Raw genomic sequence first — 16,213 nt, 5'->3', positions numbered from 1 at the left:
GCTCTTTTCAGATGCAAACACCACTCTCTCAGCCATGCACACAGGCACACACACAAGACGTCTGGCTGGGGAGAGAGCCCTTCCGCTCTCGCTCTCCCTCCTCATATAGGGAGACACTGGGAAGACACACAAACACAGGTTAATTGCTCTCAGGTGAAGTGATTCTGCAACTTACCTTCCCTGACTCCGCCCTCCTGTCACAGACTGGCGCTTGACCACGCCCCCGCTGCCACACCGTCCAAACGAGATCACATGGGATTACCTTTCACAGGTGAGACTGGAAAAATACTTTTCAATACTGTTCCTTCAGTCTTCAGTTTCCCAGCTCATCTTCACCGGGTAGGTGTATAGTTATAAGCAGTGAGAATTAGATAATACAGTGCCACACTATGATGAACGTTTTTGAACGTATGATGAATGTTTTTAACCTTTCTGAATGTGAAGGAATCAGTGATTTTTTCTACTTGGAGCAGGCTTCACTCTTAAATAATTCCTAATGTAAGGGTGCTGACCCAAATGTGCAACATAATTTCCAAGGAAAAAGGCCGCACCTTGCATATAATGTCCTTTTATTGCACAAACGCGTTTCGGCGTGTGCCTTCCTCAGTGTGCAACAATGTAAATACAAAAACACTTTTAAATACCCACTCCCATTACCACACCCCATTACAACAAACCAATGACAATGAAGTATTTAGACCATGTGTCAAAATAATCCTTCGATTGGAAAAATACATTCACAAAACATTACAGACATTATGTGCATATTTACAATTATGCAATGCAGTATAGCCATCAGTACATTATTACCTTCATAAAAAACAAGTCAGGGATAGCTCTTCATTCATCCCATTCGGTATACACATATTCAAATTAAAAATATACCACGCCTCTCGCTGTAAGAGATGGTTCTCTCTATTTCCCCCTCGTGGAGACCTGTAAACCATCTCTAGTCCCATAAATTTCAACATACTAGCGTCATGGCCAGCAGACTGGAAATGCCTTGCCACAGATGATTTTTCATCGTTTTTTCTTATTGAGCATTTATGTTCAAAAATTCTCGTTTTTAACTGTCTCTTCGTTTTACCCACATAAAGTATTCCACAAGGACAAGTCAAAAGATAAACGACAAAGGTAGACAAACAAGTAATTCTTCCCTTGACTTTGTACGTTTTTCCTGTTTTGGAGTGCGTGAATTCTTTTTCTGTAAGCATAAAGTTACATGCTGCACAGTTAAAACATTTGAAATTACCTTGTGAAACACGTGGAGGAAAAGATAAAAACGGTTGAGTGAATGCAGGGAAGTGCGACCGCACTAGTTTATCACGCAGACTTGGCGCTCTTTTGTAACAACTGCGTGGTAGATCCTGAAAAGAATTACAAATATTTGGGTCACTCTGCAGAATATGCCAATGCCGTTGTACAATAGTTTTCAAATCATTTGAGATGTGACCATACGTGGATACTAGAGTATTTAAAAGTGTTTTTGTGGTTACATTGTTGCACACTGAGGAAGGCACACGCTGAAACGCGTTTGTGCAATAAAAGGACATTATATGCAAGGTGCGGCCTTTTTCTTTGGAAAGGAATCAGTGATGTATTTTGTTTTGGTATGACGTTAGAACCTGGCCGAACTCAGTTTGGCGGTCATTCAGCTCACTTTATTCAACGAGAGTAGGTCTGTGTGGTGACTCAATAAATAAAACAGTAAATTTTTATTTTCATTCACTATTTCCAGTTTTTCCACTATTTCCATCATTTATCATATTCAGTCTTGTAGGTTGGTTATTTTGGCCTCAGGTTTTGGTAGCTTGCTACGGTATGCTGACTGATTAGCTTACCTGAGCTATCTATCACTAGTTTGCAGTGTACAGGGTATTTCGCACACTATTTATAACCATCACATTAAAAGTTGTATGTGTTGTTTTGATGCCTGTTTGTTTCCCAAATATATACGTGTGTGTCTTAATGGGTGAATAAAAGGCATCGAGTTAAATATTATTGTAGAAAGGGGCTTTATGAAGTCCAGTCCATTTACGTGCATTGGTTTACGGGGAAGATTTGCCACATCCAATATGGCGGACACTCTGACGTATCCCAGCAACGGGGCCACCAGCTCAATGCGGCGTCTATGTTTATATGTCTATGATTAAACCGGCTCATCCAATGCGTGAAATTTTGTGGAGTGTTCAAGTTAGCTCTACGAGGCAAAGACGAAACTGAGGGCTCCAGTCACCGTGGTGTTTTTCTGGGTTTGGTTGACTATTGACTTGCTACCGAGGTCAATTTACTTCAGTCCTGTGGACATTTATGGTCCATGTAGACATAACGGGGGAAAATTGCCCCCCCTGAAAAAAAATTCAGGAGCCGCCACTGGTGGAGAGATATCAGGGTTTCCCATACATAGACCATTGTGTGGCGCAGCGCCACACAATGGATTCCTATCGCCACACAATCAGACTCGCGATTTTGGAAAAAAAAAATTCCGTTGCGTATCGTTCCGTTCATTCATAGTGCTCTTTCTTCTCGTTCACGCGCGTGCACAGACAGAGAGAGAGAGACGGAGTGGCGTGTACACAGGCCTGCCGTTGCCTGTTAGGCTAAATAAAAATAACACAGCCTTCCCGATTCGCCTTCCGACCCCTTATTTTAAAAGGTAGCCTACGTCGTGCTCGTGATGTGCTTTTATAGCCTTCTTGGCTTACATGAAACGGACATCCCTGAGTCAGGCTATAAACCAATTTTGATGCATACAGTAGCAGCTTGACGCGAGGAACCGACCTTATTGCATTATCCCGTTTATCCCGCTTAAGTTATTAATAATGGCTTGACATTCACAATAAATAAGGATTTCCCACTAGTTGTTATACTCGCGGGGATGCCTAGTTGATGCTATCTGAATCATAAAATCTGAATCAGAGATGCACCGATTGACCGGCTGCCGATCGGAATCGGCCGATTTTCACGTGATCGGCCATGACCGGCGACCGGCCGGTCAAAATTAAAACATGCAGATTTTCTGCTGATCAAAACTTGTGTATCACAGAGAGATGAAAGTGGAAATACTCGCAATTCGCAACTAAAAAGACTGCAGCTACACTGGCAGCTTGAACATGCTTTCTAGTGCGATTGTGTTGCGCTTGCGCAGAACAGTGTCAGTCCTGCGCACCTAACGAGCTCTGGCGCGCGTGCCGTTAACAACAACAACAACAACAACAACAAAAATCACTATATTTGGATATCCAAATATAGTGATTTTTTTGTGCCAGATATTGGATGTGAAAAGAAGAAAATGTTTGGTTGTGTGAATTTCCCATTATGGAATTAATACGTTAGCCTATTAGACTTGTACAAAGAGAGAGAGAGAAAAAAATGTCTTTTTGTTTCTTTTACAACCTTGGTTACACTTGATTCCATTGGAAATTACTCTACAAATACACATTTGACAAAGATGATAGAATGGCTATGGTATAAGTATGACTGGAAATTATTTTTGTATTTTGATACTGAATGAAGAAATGGGTTGTTCCATAAGGCATAAGTTTTCAGATCTAAATAGGCTTATGAAAGTGTGTTCCATAGCAGTAGGCAAATAATATATGAGGGGGAAGTTGGTTTTGTGCCAGATATTGGATGGGAAAAGAAAAAATGTTTGTGTGAATTTCCTATTTCAGGAATTAATATGTTAATACCAAATATGAAGAAAGATTTTACAAAGAATGTCTTTTTGTTTGTTTTCAACCTTTGAGGTGTTGAAAATTTATTACTGAAAATCTGGCAGAATGTTCTATTAAAGAAAAGATAAAAAGAAAATAGTCTTTGTGTGTGCTGTGAAGTGGTTTGAAAAAATGAAATCGGAATTGGCCAAAATCGGTATCGGCAGGTCACACTCCATGGAAAATCGGAAATCGGCCCCAAAAATTGCAATCGGTGCAGCTCTAATCTGAATATTTTAAGAAACATCTTTATTAGCTTTATTGGCGAAGTAGATAAACCATCACTGCATCACTGATACGCACACACACTGGCAGCTGAATTAAATGTTCTGATGGGGCATGCAGGCTTTGCACCAATTAGGGTAATGCTTTTTCATTATTGTTAGTTGCCTTGGTGTTACCTTAAGTGGTTTCTTACATCTAATTATGATATTTTATTTTATTATTATTTTGTTATTATTTTGTTGTTATTATATATTATTCATTATTGTTATTATTTTGTTGCTATTTATTTCATTTTAGTATTGGTTGAGGTAAGTGTTAAGTTCAATATTTAAAATAAAAACTTCCAGCTTGTTTTTTGCAATTTATTCCTTGAATGTCAACTAAAGAATGATTGAAAGATTGCCACCAAAAAGGCAAAAAACTAAGGTAAAAACTAAACTTTAACTTCAATTTTGGTGAGTAATTTTCATAAGTTTAAAAGACAGGTTTTCCACCAACATCAAGCCCAGCAAACTAATGGCCTGCCCTGTAATGTAAAGTTGGGTCGAGGAATGAAACCAGGCAGGGTTCTGGTAAAAATTGTTTTAGCTGTCTTCTCTTAAAGAACTTAAAAGAATTTAGATTGAACTGAATAATCTCAAATGCTTCTTGTAGCTTTAAAATAGTCCCAGCAGGTGACTCTGAAGAAAAATACTGTGTGTTTGAACACCACCCGCTGTAAACACTTTGCATACACCCCAATGACCAACTCCACCGACTGCCACGACACCACCGCGCATGATTCCCTCATCGGCACAGTGGGGCACCACAAATTGCTACCTGGTCTGTGGGAAACACTGGATATGATCTGCAATAACATGCATTGTTGGCTACAGACCGAAACATACTTTCAGAATGCACTGGCCAAGGCAGGACTAAACTCAATGTGCCTTCTAATAATAATTTTTAAAAAAAAAACAGAATAGTAATTTGTAAGCTAAAAAGCCTGTGTTTACACTTTTCTTTCGCCAAGTGGCAGCTGTCTTCAACTGGGGCGGGAGGGCGGGACATGACTGAATGGGTGTTTCTGATTTGTCAGCTGTCGTCCTTACACCGCATGGCATGCCCCAAGCGTTTACAACACAGAATTCCAGGTTCTCCGCTCCAAAATCGGCAGCTTCAAAATGATTAATTTTTTTTTTAACCGACAACCAAAAAAAAATTAACCGGTTGACGTTGATTCGGTCAACCATCGGTCAAACGGTCAGCGGTTAACATCCCTAGGCTAGACCCACCTGGATTACAACCCCAATTCCAAAAAAGTTGGGACAAAGTACAAATTGTAAATAAAAACGGAATGCAATGATGTGGAAGTTTCAAAATTCCATGTTTTATTCAGAATAGAACATAGATGACATATCAAATGTTTAAACTGAGAAAATCTCATCTCATTATCTCTAGCCGCTTTATCCTTCTACAGGGTCGCAGGTAAGCTGGAGCCTATCCCAGCTGACTACAGGCGAAAGGCGGGGTACACCCTGGACAAGTCGCCAGGTCATCACAGGGCTGACACATAGACACAGACAACCATTCACACTCACATTCACACCTACGGTCAATTTAGAGTCACCAGTTAACCTAACCTGCATGTCTTTGGACTGTGGGGGAAACCGGAGCACCCAGAGGAAACCCACGCGGACATGGGGAGAACATGCAAACTCCGCACAGAAAGGCCCTCGCCGGCCACGGGGCTCGAACCCGGACCTTCTTGCTGTGAGGCGACAGCGCTAACCACTACACCACTGTGCCGCCCTAAACTGAGAAAATCTCATCTCATCTCATCTCATTATCTCTAGCCGCTTTATCCTTCTACAGGGTCGCAGGCAAGCTGGAGCCCATCCCAGCTGACTACGGGCGAAAGGCGGGGTACACCCTGGACAAGTCGCCAGGTCATCACAGGGCTGACACATAGACACAGACAACCATTCACATTCATACCTATGGTCAATTTAGAGTCACCAGTTAACCTAACCTGCATGTCTTTGGACTGTGGGGGAAACCGGAGCACCCGGAGGAAACCCACGCGGACACGGGGAGAACATGCAAACTCCGCACAGAAAGGCCCTTGCCGGCCCCGGGGCTCGAACCCAGGACCTTCTTGCTGTGAGGCGACAGCGCTAACCACTACACCACCGTGCCGCCCAACTGAGAAAATGTATCATTTAAATAGAAAAATTAGGTGATTTTAAATTTCATGACAACAACACATCTCAAAAATTTGGGACAAGGCCATGTTTACCACTGTGAGACATCCCCTTTTCTCTTTACAACAGTCTGTAAACGTCTGGGGACTGAGGAGACAAGTTGCTCAAGTTTAGGGATAGGAATGTTAACCCATTCTTGTCTAATGTAGGATTCTAGTTGCTCAACTGTCTTAGGTCTTTTTTGTCGTATCTTCCGTTTTATGATGCGCCAAATGTTTTCTATGGGTGAAAGATCTGGACTGCAGGCTGGCCAGTTCAGTACCTGGACCCTTCTTCTGCGCAGCCATGATGCTGTAATTGATGCAGTATGTGGTTTGGCATTGTCATGTTGGAAAATGCAAGGTCTTCCCTGAAAGAGACGTCGTCTGGATGGGAGCATATGTTGCTCTAGAACCTTTCAGCACTGATGGTGTCTTTCCAGATGTGTAAGCTGCCCATGCCACATGCACTAATGCAACCCCATAGCATCAGAAATGCAGGCTTCTGAACTGAGCGCTGATAACAACTTGGGTCGTCCTTCTCCTCTTTAGTCCGAATGACACGGCGTCCCTGATTTCCATAAAGAACTTCAAATTTTGATTCGTCTGACCACAGAACAGTTTTCCACTTTGCCACAGTCCATTTTAAATGAGCCTTGGCCCAGAGAAGACGTCTGCGCTTCTGGATCATGTTTAGATACGGCTTCTTCTTTGAACTATAGTTTTTTAGCTGGCAACGGCGTATGGCACGGTGAATTGTGTTCACAGATAATGTTCTCTGGAAATATTCCTGAGCCCATTTTGTGATTTCCAATACAGAAGCATGCCTGTATGTGATGCAGTGCCATCTAAGGGCCCGAAGATCACGGGCACCCAGTATGGTTTTCCCGCCTTGACCCTTACGCACAGAGATTCTTCCAGATTCTCTGAATCTTTTGATGATATTATGCACTGTAGATGATATTTTCAAACTTGTTGCAATTTTACACTGTCGAACTCCTTTCTGATATTGCTCCACTATTTTTCGGCACAGAATTAGGGGGATTGGTGATCCTCTTCCCATCTTTACTTCTGAGAGCCGCTGCCACTCCAAGATGCTCTTTTTATACCCAGTCATGTTAATGACCTATTGCCAATTGACCTCATGAGTTGCAATTTGGTCCTCCAGCTGTTCCTTTTTTATACCTTTAACTTTTCCAGCCTCTTATTGCCCCTGTCCCAACTTTTTTGAGATGTGTTGCTGTCATGAAATTTCAAATGAGCCAATATTTGGCATGAAATTTCAAAATGTCTCACTTTCAACATTTGATATGTTGTCTATGTTCTATTGTGAATACAATATCAGTTTTTGAGATTTGTAAATTATTGCATTCTGTTTTTATTTACAATTTGTACTTTGTCCCAACTTTTTTGGAATCGGGGTTGTAGAACATCAGCCTCATACTCCATAACAAGGCCTACTCTACATTCCAGCCCTGAAGGTTACAGGGAAAGGTGAAGAGTTGCTCTCTCCGTATGGTTCCTCCAGGCCTATTAGGTTGAGGCAGCTTCTTCACCACATCACCTTTAGGAACATGTGCCACATCATTTTCTTTTATAGCAAACGTGGGTCTCCCACTGTTTCTTGTTTCCCTGGATTCTTCTGAGGAATTGTATAAGTATTTCGTCATCCTCAACTTTCTCAACCATGCCAACGTAACGGCATGGTTTGCGTTACGTTTGTCTCCTGTGTTTGGTTGCAAAATTAACTTGGACAAAGTCACCCACGTTCAGATCTGTGTTTCCAGGATCACTTCTCTCATCCTCAGAGCTCTCATCATCAAGTGGGACAGGGACATCACTCTCCTCAGAGCTGCTATCTTTGATTTTCCTTTTGGGTGCTTTCTTTTTCTGTTTCCCCTTTTCTTTGCTATTTTGCTTTTTCCTTGCCAGTTTCTTTTGTCTCTCTTCTTAAGCCTTTTCTATTGTCTGCTTCTCAGGAGTATCTGTTAGGATAGCAGGGACAGGGATATTGTTTCTCTCTGCGTATTCAAATGCCAGTTCACGGCATTTAACTAGAGCAAGGCCATGGAACTGGTCCGCTAGTTGTTTCAAGTGTTTGGCAAGCTCCTCCTCCATCTCATCTGTGAATATTCTCTTTGCCTCAGCTACTGATTTTACTTCCCCTTTCTCTTTTTTCTTTATGAATCTTTGTAAGGTTGTCTTGTCAATATTTCTATCCCTTCCAGCTTTTCTTAAGGACTTCTTTCCTTGCATGACCTCAGCGGCTGTACTCTCCATCTCTGCGAGGGGTGTTTGGCCCCAGGTTGTCTTCCTGGTGTAGTTTCTTGGCATGATGGCTTTTCTACAATGTTTATGGCATTAAAACTAAAACATATGTAATGTAATATTACACTAAATATGTTTAAGACTAAACATAACTTGTGCTTCATGGTGGGGTAAAGTGAGAGTGTCTCACTTTACCCCACAGCATTTGTCTCACTTAACCCCACAGCCACCATTTTAGAAAAAACAACATCTCTAGCAATTCAGGCTAATTTTCAACTAGCATCAATCACATGGTTTTATATGTTGGAAGTTCATCAACATGTATGATATAAGTTTTTCTACCTGAATCAATTTGCTTTGACACAATAGTTAAGTTCATAGCAAGAAAATGTACTTTTACATGCAAAAAACACATTTTTGTGAAAAAAACATACCACAGCACCAACTTCACCTTCCTGGCAAGGGGGGAATGGGAGGGGCTTGAAAACATAATGGTCACATGACCACAATTGTGTTCCGTTGCCTAGATACAGGGGGTGTCTCACATTACCCCGCTCTCCCCTACCGCTTGCCTGTTTTAGCCACTAGTAAAGTTTAAACGGACAGTTTCTAATTAATTACTCTGTGTAACATTTTTATAAGTGAATTTTCCTTTCTTAATCGATTTTTAATGTAAATATAATACTGAGCTTGGATGAATGGTGCGTTTAAGTAACTCAACTTTCACACACCTCTGCACATAAACTGCGTCAATACACCTGGCTATTTACAGTGTGCCTTTCCAGTCAGAATAAGATTAATGTATTTTTAATGCAAAAATAACTATATCTCGGTGCAAATTGGTGTGATGATAGTGTGCACTTCCTTCCAGGAATTATAAAAAAAAAAAACTCAGTCTGCACAAATATACGCAACTTTGACGCACCGAAGCAACTACTAAAGGCTGTGACCGGATGTGACGTTTTGTTTTGCCCAAAACAAGTCGTAGCGCAGATAGTGGTGTCACGTACTGCTTCTGTGTGAGATGTAGTCCATTTCTGTTTTAGTTTACGTGTTGCAGAAGAATTGTGTGACGAATCACCCGTTTGATTGCACTTTATAATTAGATGTAGTTATAGTTATTACATGCCTTGTCATAATCAACAGGTTGCATGTGACAGTAAAGGCCTCTGCATGCTCTTGCGACAAGGCTTTCGCAGACAGCTTTTCGCAGACAGTTGTAATTTATCGTTGAGCGGGGAATAATAGGCGTGCGCGATGTTATTCACCGCTACAACGCAAGGGGGCGCGAAGTCGCGAAATCTCTAGGAGTAGTTGGTGGGTGTGGTTAGTGGAGTGTTTATCCTCCGGTTACTTATAATGACTAGAACTGGAGTCGTATAGATGTACGTACTTCCTCGATCAACCGCTCTTCGTGCTGCTCCGTCTTCGCTCGTGTTTTTAAAAATGGCGGTCGTGAAAACAACAAACCGGGAAAGTAGGGAAGCGGAAGTGCGTGTACAGCGGATGTAGAGTGGACCAATCAGAGCCCTCTTGTCTGCGACGCTGTCTGCGAGGCTTCTGCGGTGGTCACAATTTTTGGGAGGTGCGCGCAGAGCGTCTGCGAAGGTGGGGGGGCTACGCAGACGCTATCTGCGACACCGTCTGCGAGGACTGCGTTGTCAGCATAAATTAGCCTTAACTGTGAACAGAACACAATGAAGCAAGTGCGGTTTGCCAATGGCGATGATTCTGACAGTGAGTCGCTGGAGAAAGAGAGTGAAGCTGCAGTAAACAGCGACCCCCCGATCCAGCTGAAGCTTTTACCCCTCACTGACCAAATCGTGAACTACAGACCATAATCAGAGACAAGTGAGCTTTAGCCATGTCCTGGATTATACCTGCCCTGAAGTTCACACGTGTATTGCTCTAATATTTTAATGTGTTCCCCATAGAACCACAAGTAGAGGGGACTTTGTGTTCTGTGCTGACAGACTGATAAGAGTCAAGCATGTACAATATCTAAGTAATATAATCTACAGTACTACATACAGTGAAGTTCTTTGAAGTTAGTGGTGAAATAGTTACACGCTTGTTCTCCACACAAACAAATTTGTAGATCACAATTTACATAGAATACTATTTATACTTGCATCCAGTACTGTCCAGAAAATCTTAGGCACATGTAAGCAAAGATGCCTTAAATAATAACCAGATGTACAGTAGAACAGCAAACAGTAACGAAACAAAGTCCATGTTGGTCTGACAAAAACTTCAGTAGGGCGGCACTGTCACCTCACAGCAAGAAGGTTCTACGTAGGTTCATACCTGGTGGTCAATAGGGGTCTTTCTGTGTGGAGTTTGCATGTTCTCCCTGTGCCTGTATGGGTTTTCCCCAGGTGCTCTGGTTTCCTCCCATGGTCCAAAGACTTCTGGATTAGTTCAACTGACTACTCTAAATTGCTCATAATTGTGAGTGTGAATGGCAGTCCATCTCTTTGTGTTAGCCCCGCAATAAACTGGGTGTCCAGAGTATACCTTGCCTCTCACCCAATGTCAGCTAGGACTGGCACCAGCTCACCCTGAGCCGCAGATAAGTGGTCTAGAAAATGAAGGAAAAACATCAGCAATCTCAGGTACACTTTGTGTAGTTTTATAAGGAACAGTTTTGTCCCCCTCTTAATTCTTTTACTGTGAACAAAACCTGACAGACATTGTGGGGTTTTTTTGTCTTAAAAGTGGTCCATTACGTAACATGCAAATTTCTTTGCTGACATACACATTTTTCTGCTACTTTTGCGCAGTACTGTATGTCACTGCCATCATAATGAAACATTTCAAGCAGATTTCTGTGTATAGCTTTAAAACACCTTAAATGCATGTGTACTACTACTATGTGCTCTATCACAAGATCTAAGCCAAATACAGTATACAGTTTTACTCATAATTACAATTGCAGTATATAATTGCATTGTTATACATACACACACCCCTTTCACCTTCTCGACGTTTTATTACGTTACAAATTTATTCTACAATGGATTGAGTTAATTTTTGTCACAAAATTCTACACAAAATAGCCCATAATGACAAAATGATAGCAGGTTTTTAGACATTTGTGCTAATTTATTAAAAATCAAAATGTAAAATATTATATGTACACAAGTGTGCACACCTTTTAATGACACCCAAAAGTGAGCTGAGGTGCATTTTGTTTCCACTGTTACTGCTTGAGATGTTTCTACAACTTAATTGGAGTCCAGCTTTGGTAAATTCAATTGATTGGACATGATTGGGGATTGGCAACACCTGCCTATATAAGGTCCCACAGTTGACAGTACATGTCAGAGCAAACTCATGGGGTCAAAGGAATTATCTGCAGACCTCAGAAACAGAATTGAGGCAAGGCATAGATCTGGAGAAGGGTACAGAAAAATTGCTGCAGCTTTACAGGTCCCAAAGAGCACAGTGGCCACCATCATTCATAAATGGAAGTAGTTTGGAATCACCAAGAATCTTCCTAGGCCTGGCCAAACTGAGCGATAGGGGAAGACGGGCCTTGGCCAGGGAGGTGAGCAGGAACCCGAGGGTCACTCTGACAGAGCTCCAGAGTATTCTTGTGGAGATGGGAGAACCTTTCAGAAGATCAACCATCCAGGCAGCACTCCACAAATCAGTCCTTTATGGTAGAGTGGCCAGATGGAAGCCACTCTTTAGTAAAAGGCACATGACAGCCCACTTGGAGTTTGCCAAAAGGCACTTAGAGGACTCTTAACCCATGAGAAACAAGATTCTCTGGTCTGATGAAACCAAAATTTAACTTTTTGGCCTGAATACCAAGCGCCACGTCTGGAGGAAACCAGGCACTGCTCATCACCTGGCTAATGCCATCCGTACAGTGAAGCATGGCAGTGGCAGCATCATGATGTGGGGATGTTTTTCAGAAGCGGGAATGGGGCAACTAGTCCTGATAGAGGGAAAGATGAATGCAGCTAAGTACACTGAGATCCTTGAAGAAAACCTGCTCCAGAGCGCTCTGGACCTCAGACTGGGGTGAAGGTTTAACTTCCAACATGACAACGACCCAAAGCACACAGCCAAGAGAACAAAGGAGTGGCTTCAGAGAAAGTCTGTGAATATCCTTGAGTGGCCCAGTTAGAGCCCAGACCTGAAGCCAACTGAACATCTGTGGAAGGAGCTGAAAATGGCTGTGTACCAATGCTCCTCATCCAACCTGACAGAGCTTGCAAGTTTATGTCAAGAGGAATGGGCAAAATTGTCCAGAAACAAGTGTGCCAAGCTCGTAGCTTCTTTCCCAAGACGCCTTGAAGCTGTAATTGCTGCCAAAGGTGCATCAACCAAGTATTAGGCTAAGGGTGTGTACAGATATGTAACCCCTAAATAGCCTATTTTTGTCAGTAAAATGAAATTGCATATTTTCTAAAAACCTGCTTTCACTTTGTCATTGGGCTATTTTGTGACAAAAAATGAACCCAATCTATTGTAGAATAAGTCTGTAATGTAATAAAACATGGAGAAGGTGAAAGGGGTGTGCAGACTTTCCGGCTTGACTGTGTGTGTGTGTGTGTTAGTATATGCACTAATTATTATATTAGCAATTTATAATCACCAAATTATATTTTTGTAAAATGTTTTATATGGGGGCGGCACGGTGGTGTAGTGGTTAGCGCTGTCGCCTCACAGCAAGAAGGTCCTGGGTTCGAGCCCCGGGGCCGGCGAGGGCCTTTCTGTGCGGAGTTTGCATGTTCTCCCCGTGTCCGCGTGGGTTTCCTCCGGGTGCTCCGGTTTCCCCCACAGTCCAAAGACATGCAGGTTAGGTTAACTGGTGACTCTAAATTGACCGTAGGTGTGAATGTGAGTGTGAATGGTTGTCTGTGTCTATGTGTCAGCCCTGTGATGACCTGGCGACTTGTCCAGGGTGTACCCCGCCTTTCGCCCGTAGTCAGCTGGGATAGGCTCCAGCTTGCCTGCGACCCTGTAGAACAGGATAAAGCGGCTAGAGATAATGAGATGAGATATGTTTTATATGCTCTTGTTATATGTATTAAATACAGGTCAGATTTACTGTATGCAATAATTATATAAGCATGTAATACAGTTCAAATACAAAATTAGCTTTTTCTGAGTGTAGCTTTATATATCTTAAAATTACACAGTATTAGAAAAATTGTAAACATTTTCAATTATGTAAGGCATGAAACGTTTTGGAACATGCTGATATCGGAAAATAATCAACAGCAGGATGAGTTTGAAGTGGATTATTTTCCAGTAATGTCCAAAAGTGCTTTATTCCTCTTATACGACTACACTTTATTAACAACTAAAGTTCTTTATTTATTATTGAATGCCATGCTTTTAAAACTGTTTATACAGCCATGGGAAAGCATACCCTCCTTCAATTCTATGTTTTTTGTTTGTTTGTTTGTTTGTTTGTTTGTTTTGTTATCGAGGCTGAAATAACAGTTATGTGGTCCTCACCATCTTCTATAAACAAACAAATATCCTCAGAGAACAATAAAAAAAATTACAGTTTTCAACATGTAATTTTTTCCAAAAAAAGTAAGCCAACATTCAGAAACAAGGTGGGGGAAAAATAAGTATACCCTTCCATCTTCTACAATCTTAAAGAGAATAATTAGCAGCCATGTGTCACTCACTGTTCAGTAGCTTAACATGGGCTGACATTTGGTTGGACAACAGGACAATGATCCCAAGCAGACCAGCAAATCAACATCTGAATGGTTAAAGAAAGAATAAATCAAGGTGTTGGAATGACCAAGTCAAAAACAGTTTATTGACTGTTTTTATGCTGTAATTGTGTCGTGTGGGAATGGGATCAGCAGTAAAGTTGAAACATTAATCCAGTGTGGGAAATAAGCCCAGCCTGGCGGACTGGTAATTTTTGCATTTGTCCATCTGTATTTTAAAAGCATTGGACTGGATGGCCGATAAAAAATAATTCGAATTTGTCCGTCTGTATTTCAAAAGTATCAAACTGGATGGCCCATGAAAAACTGTAAAGATATAGGTCTAATCTACTTCCAATTTTCTTCCAAATGTTACACTGGGAGAATACATTATATCGTAATATAGCCTGTGAAATGGAGGCCCCGCAGGCCTGACTTTAAAAATTCATAACTCGGACACCGATGGTCCTAACCCCGCCAAACTTTACAGGCACGTCCCCCTCCCCAAGACCTTTCAAATGAGCCCAGGCTCAGCCTGATCCGATGTCAGCAGCAGAGCGCAGCTCACAGAAAACTTTAGTACGAGTCCTAGCTCCAGCTGCTCAGGCGCGTGGGGATTTAAAAATTCATAACTTGGTCACCGAAAGTCCTAGCCCTGCCAAAATTTACAGGCACCTCCCTTTCCCCAAGTGGCACACTAAGTAAGACAATAATACACTCAGTATTGACTGTTGTTTTTATTGCACAATGCAGTTGAACTAGTGTTTTCGGGTTGACAGTATCTGATTGATCTAGTCGGTTGATTAAGAATTCAGTGTACATTATGTTAAGTGCCAAACAACCAATCAATGGTTATTATTATGTGCATTAATTTTTTTCATTCGAAATGTAAGTTAAGTTAATTCATATTTGACAGTTGTAAGGCTCAGAAGTTAATATAATTTATATTTGAGTTAATTTATTAAAAAGGCATTTACAATGTTATAATTCACATTAGTTAACTATTTACATATTTATGTTACATATTTATTATTTACATATTTACATGTTTAAATATTTACAACCGCATCTTTAAGTCAGTTAAGATAGTCTGTTGAATCTGCCTTTCTGATTCCCTCACATTTACCTCAGGTTAAGTTCTAGCTTCTGATTGGTTAGTTCAGTCACGTGAGAAGTGCGAAGAAGAAAGTAAAGTTGTTATGAAGTGTGGAACAAGTAAAGTGCTGCTTGAGAAAGTTATCCGTCTCCATCCTGCTGTTTCCTCTCCTAAAGAGTGATCCAACCACCACATATTGAACCCTCACATTACAATAATAAGAATGGCAGTCATAGTCATATGCTTTGTAGGATGTAGATTTATATTTTAAGAGTTTTTATTTACCTCTATTTTCTAAGTTCTAGTCCAGCAGATGAATGCCAAATGATATTACCATGTCGAGTTTTGAGTCATTTTAAAATTAATTTTTTACAAAGTTACTTGGAATCTCGTACTCAAAATTTTAATTCTATGATGTAAGAATTGTTGTATTATTAATTACTAAAGTTCTTATAGACTTATTATTAACATAGCATAAAAAATAGTCATTGTTGACAATGTTTCATGAGTGTTATTATAGTACCTATATATGAGTACCAGTAAGTTGTAACCAACTGGAACACCCTTGCCTCCCATACTTTTTTTCTAGACACGGAACTGACCTTTGTGTACTACTGTTTTCTTGGGTATAACTTTAAGCATGTCTTTCTTGATTCTTCTGACATTTTCTTGTAAATTAATTCTTAATTAATTAATTAATTAATTAATTCTTGTAAATTCTTGTAATTTGGCCTTTGAAGATCACAAAAATGTGCCTGGAAATAGCTGGGAAGCCATCTCCAGGCATCTAAAGTCCTTCAGATTCTGGGGCCCTAAGGTGGGCCCCAGACCCCTGGCCGCATTCAGACAGGTTGAAATTTGGACAGACAGACAACATTTCAGACTTCTCTGTCCTGTAACAGTCTGCTTAAAATTCCTTATTTCCCACACTGTTAATCTATCCCTTGGCGACCTACTAATATTAACAATAAGCTTTTGCCATGACTCTAGTAGGAATTGG

General features: G+C 41.0%; 1 pseudogene; it reads left to right on the top strand.

Annotated features, from left to right (window-relative positions):
* The first annotated feature begins 9,986 nt into the window (after positions 1-9,986).
* LOC132889874 (uracil phosphoribosyltransferase homolog) overlaps positions 9,987-16,213 on the top strand; it is a 48,127-nt pseudogene continuing 41,900 nt past the window's right edge.

This window comes from Neoarius graeffei, chromosome 8, assembly GCF_027579695.1.
Source record: "Neoarius graeffei isolate fNeoGra1 chromosome 8, fNeoGra1.pri, whole genome shotgun sequence".
NCBI lineage: Eukaryota > Metazoa > Chordata > Actinopteri > Siluriformes > Ariidae > Neoarius > Neoarius graeffei.
The sequence above is the reverse complement of the archived record's forward strand: the minus strand, read 5'-3'. Positions and strand labels throughout refer to the sequence as shown.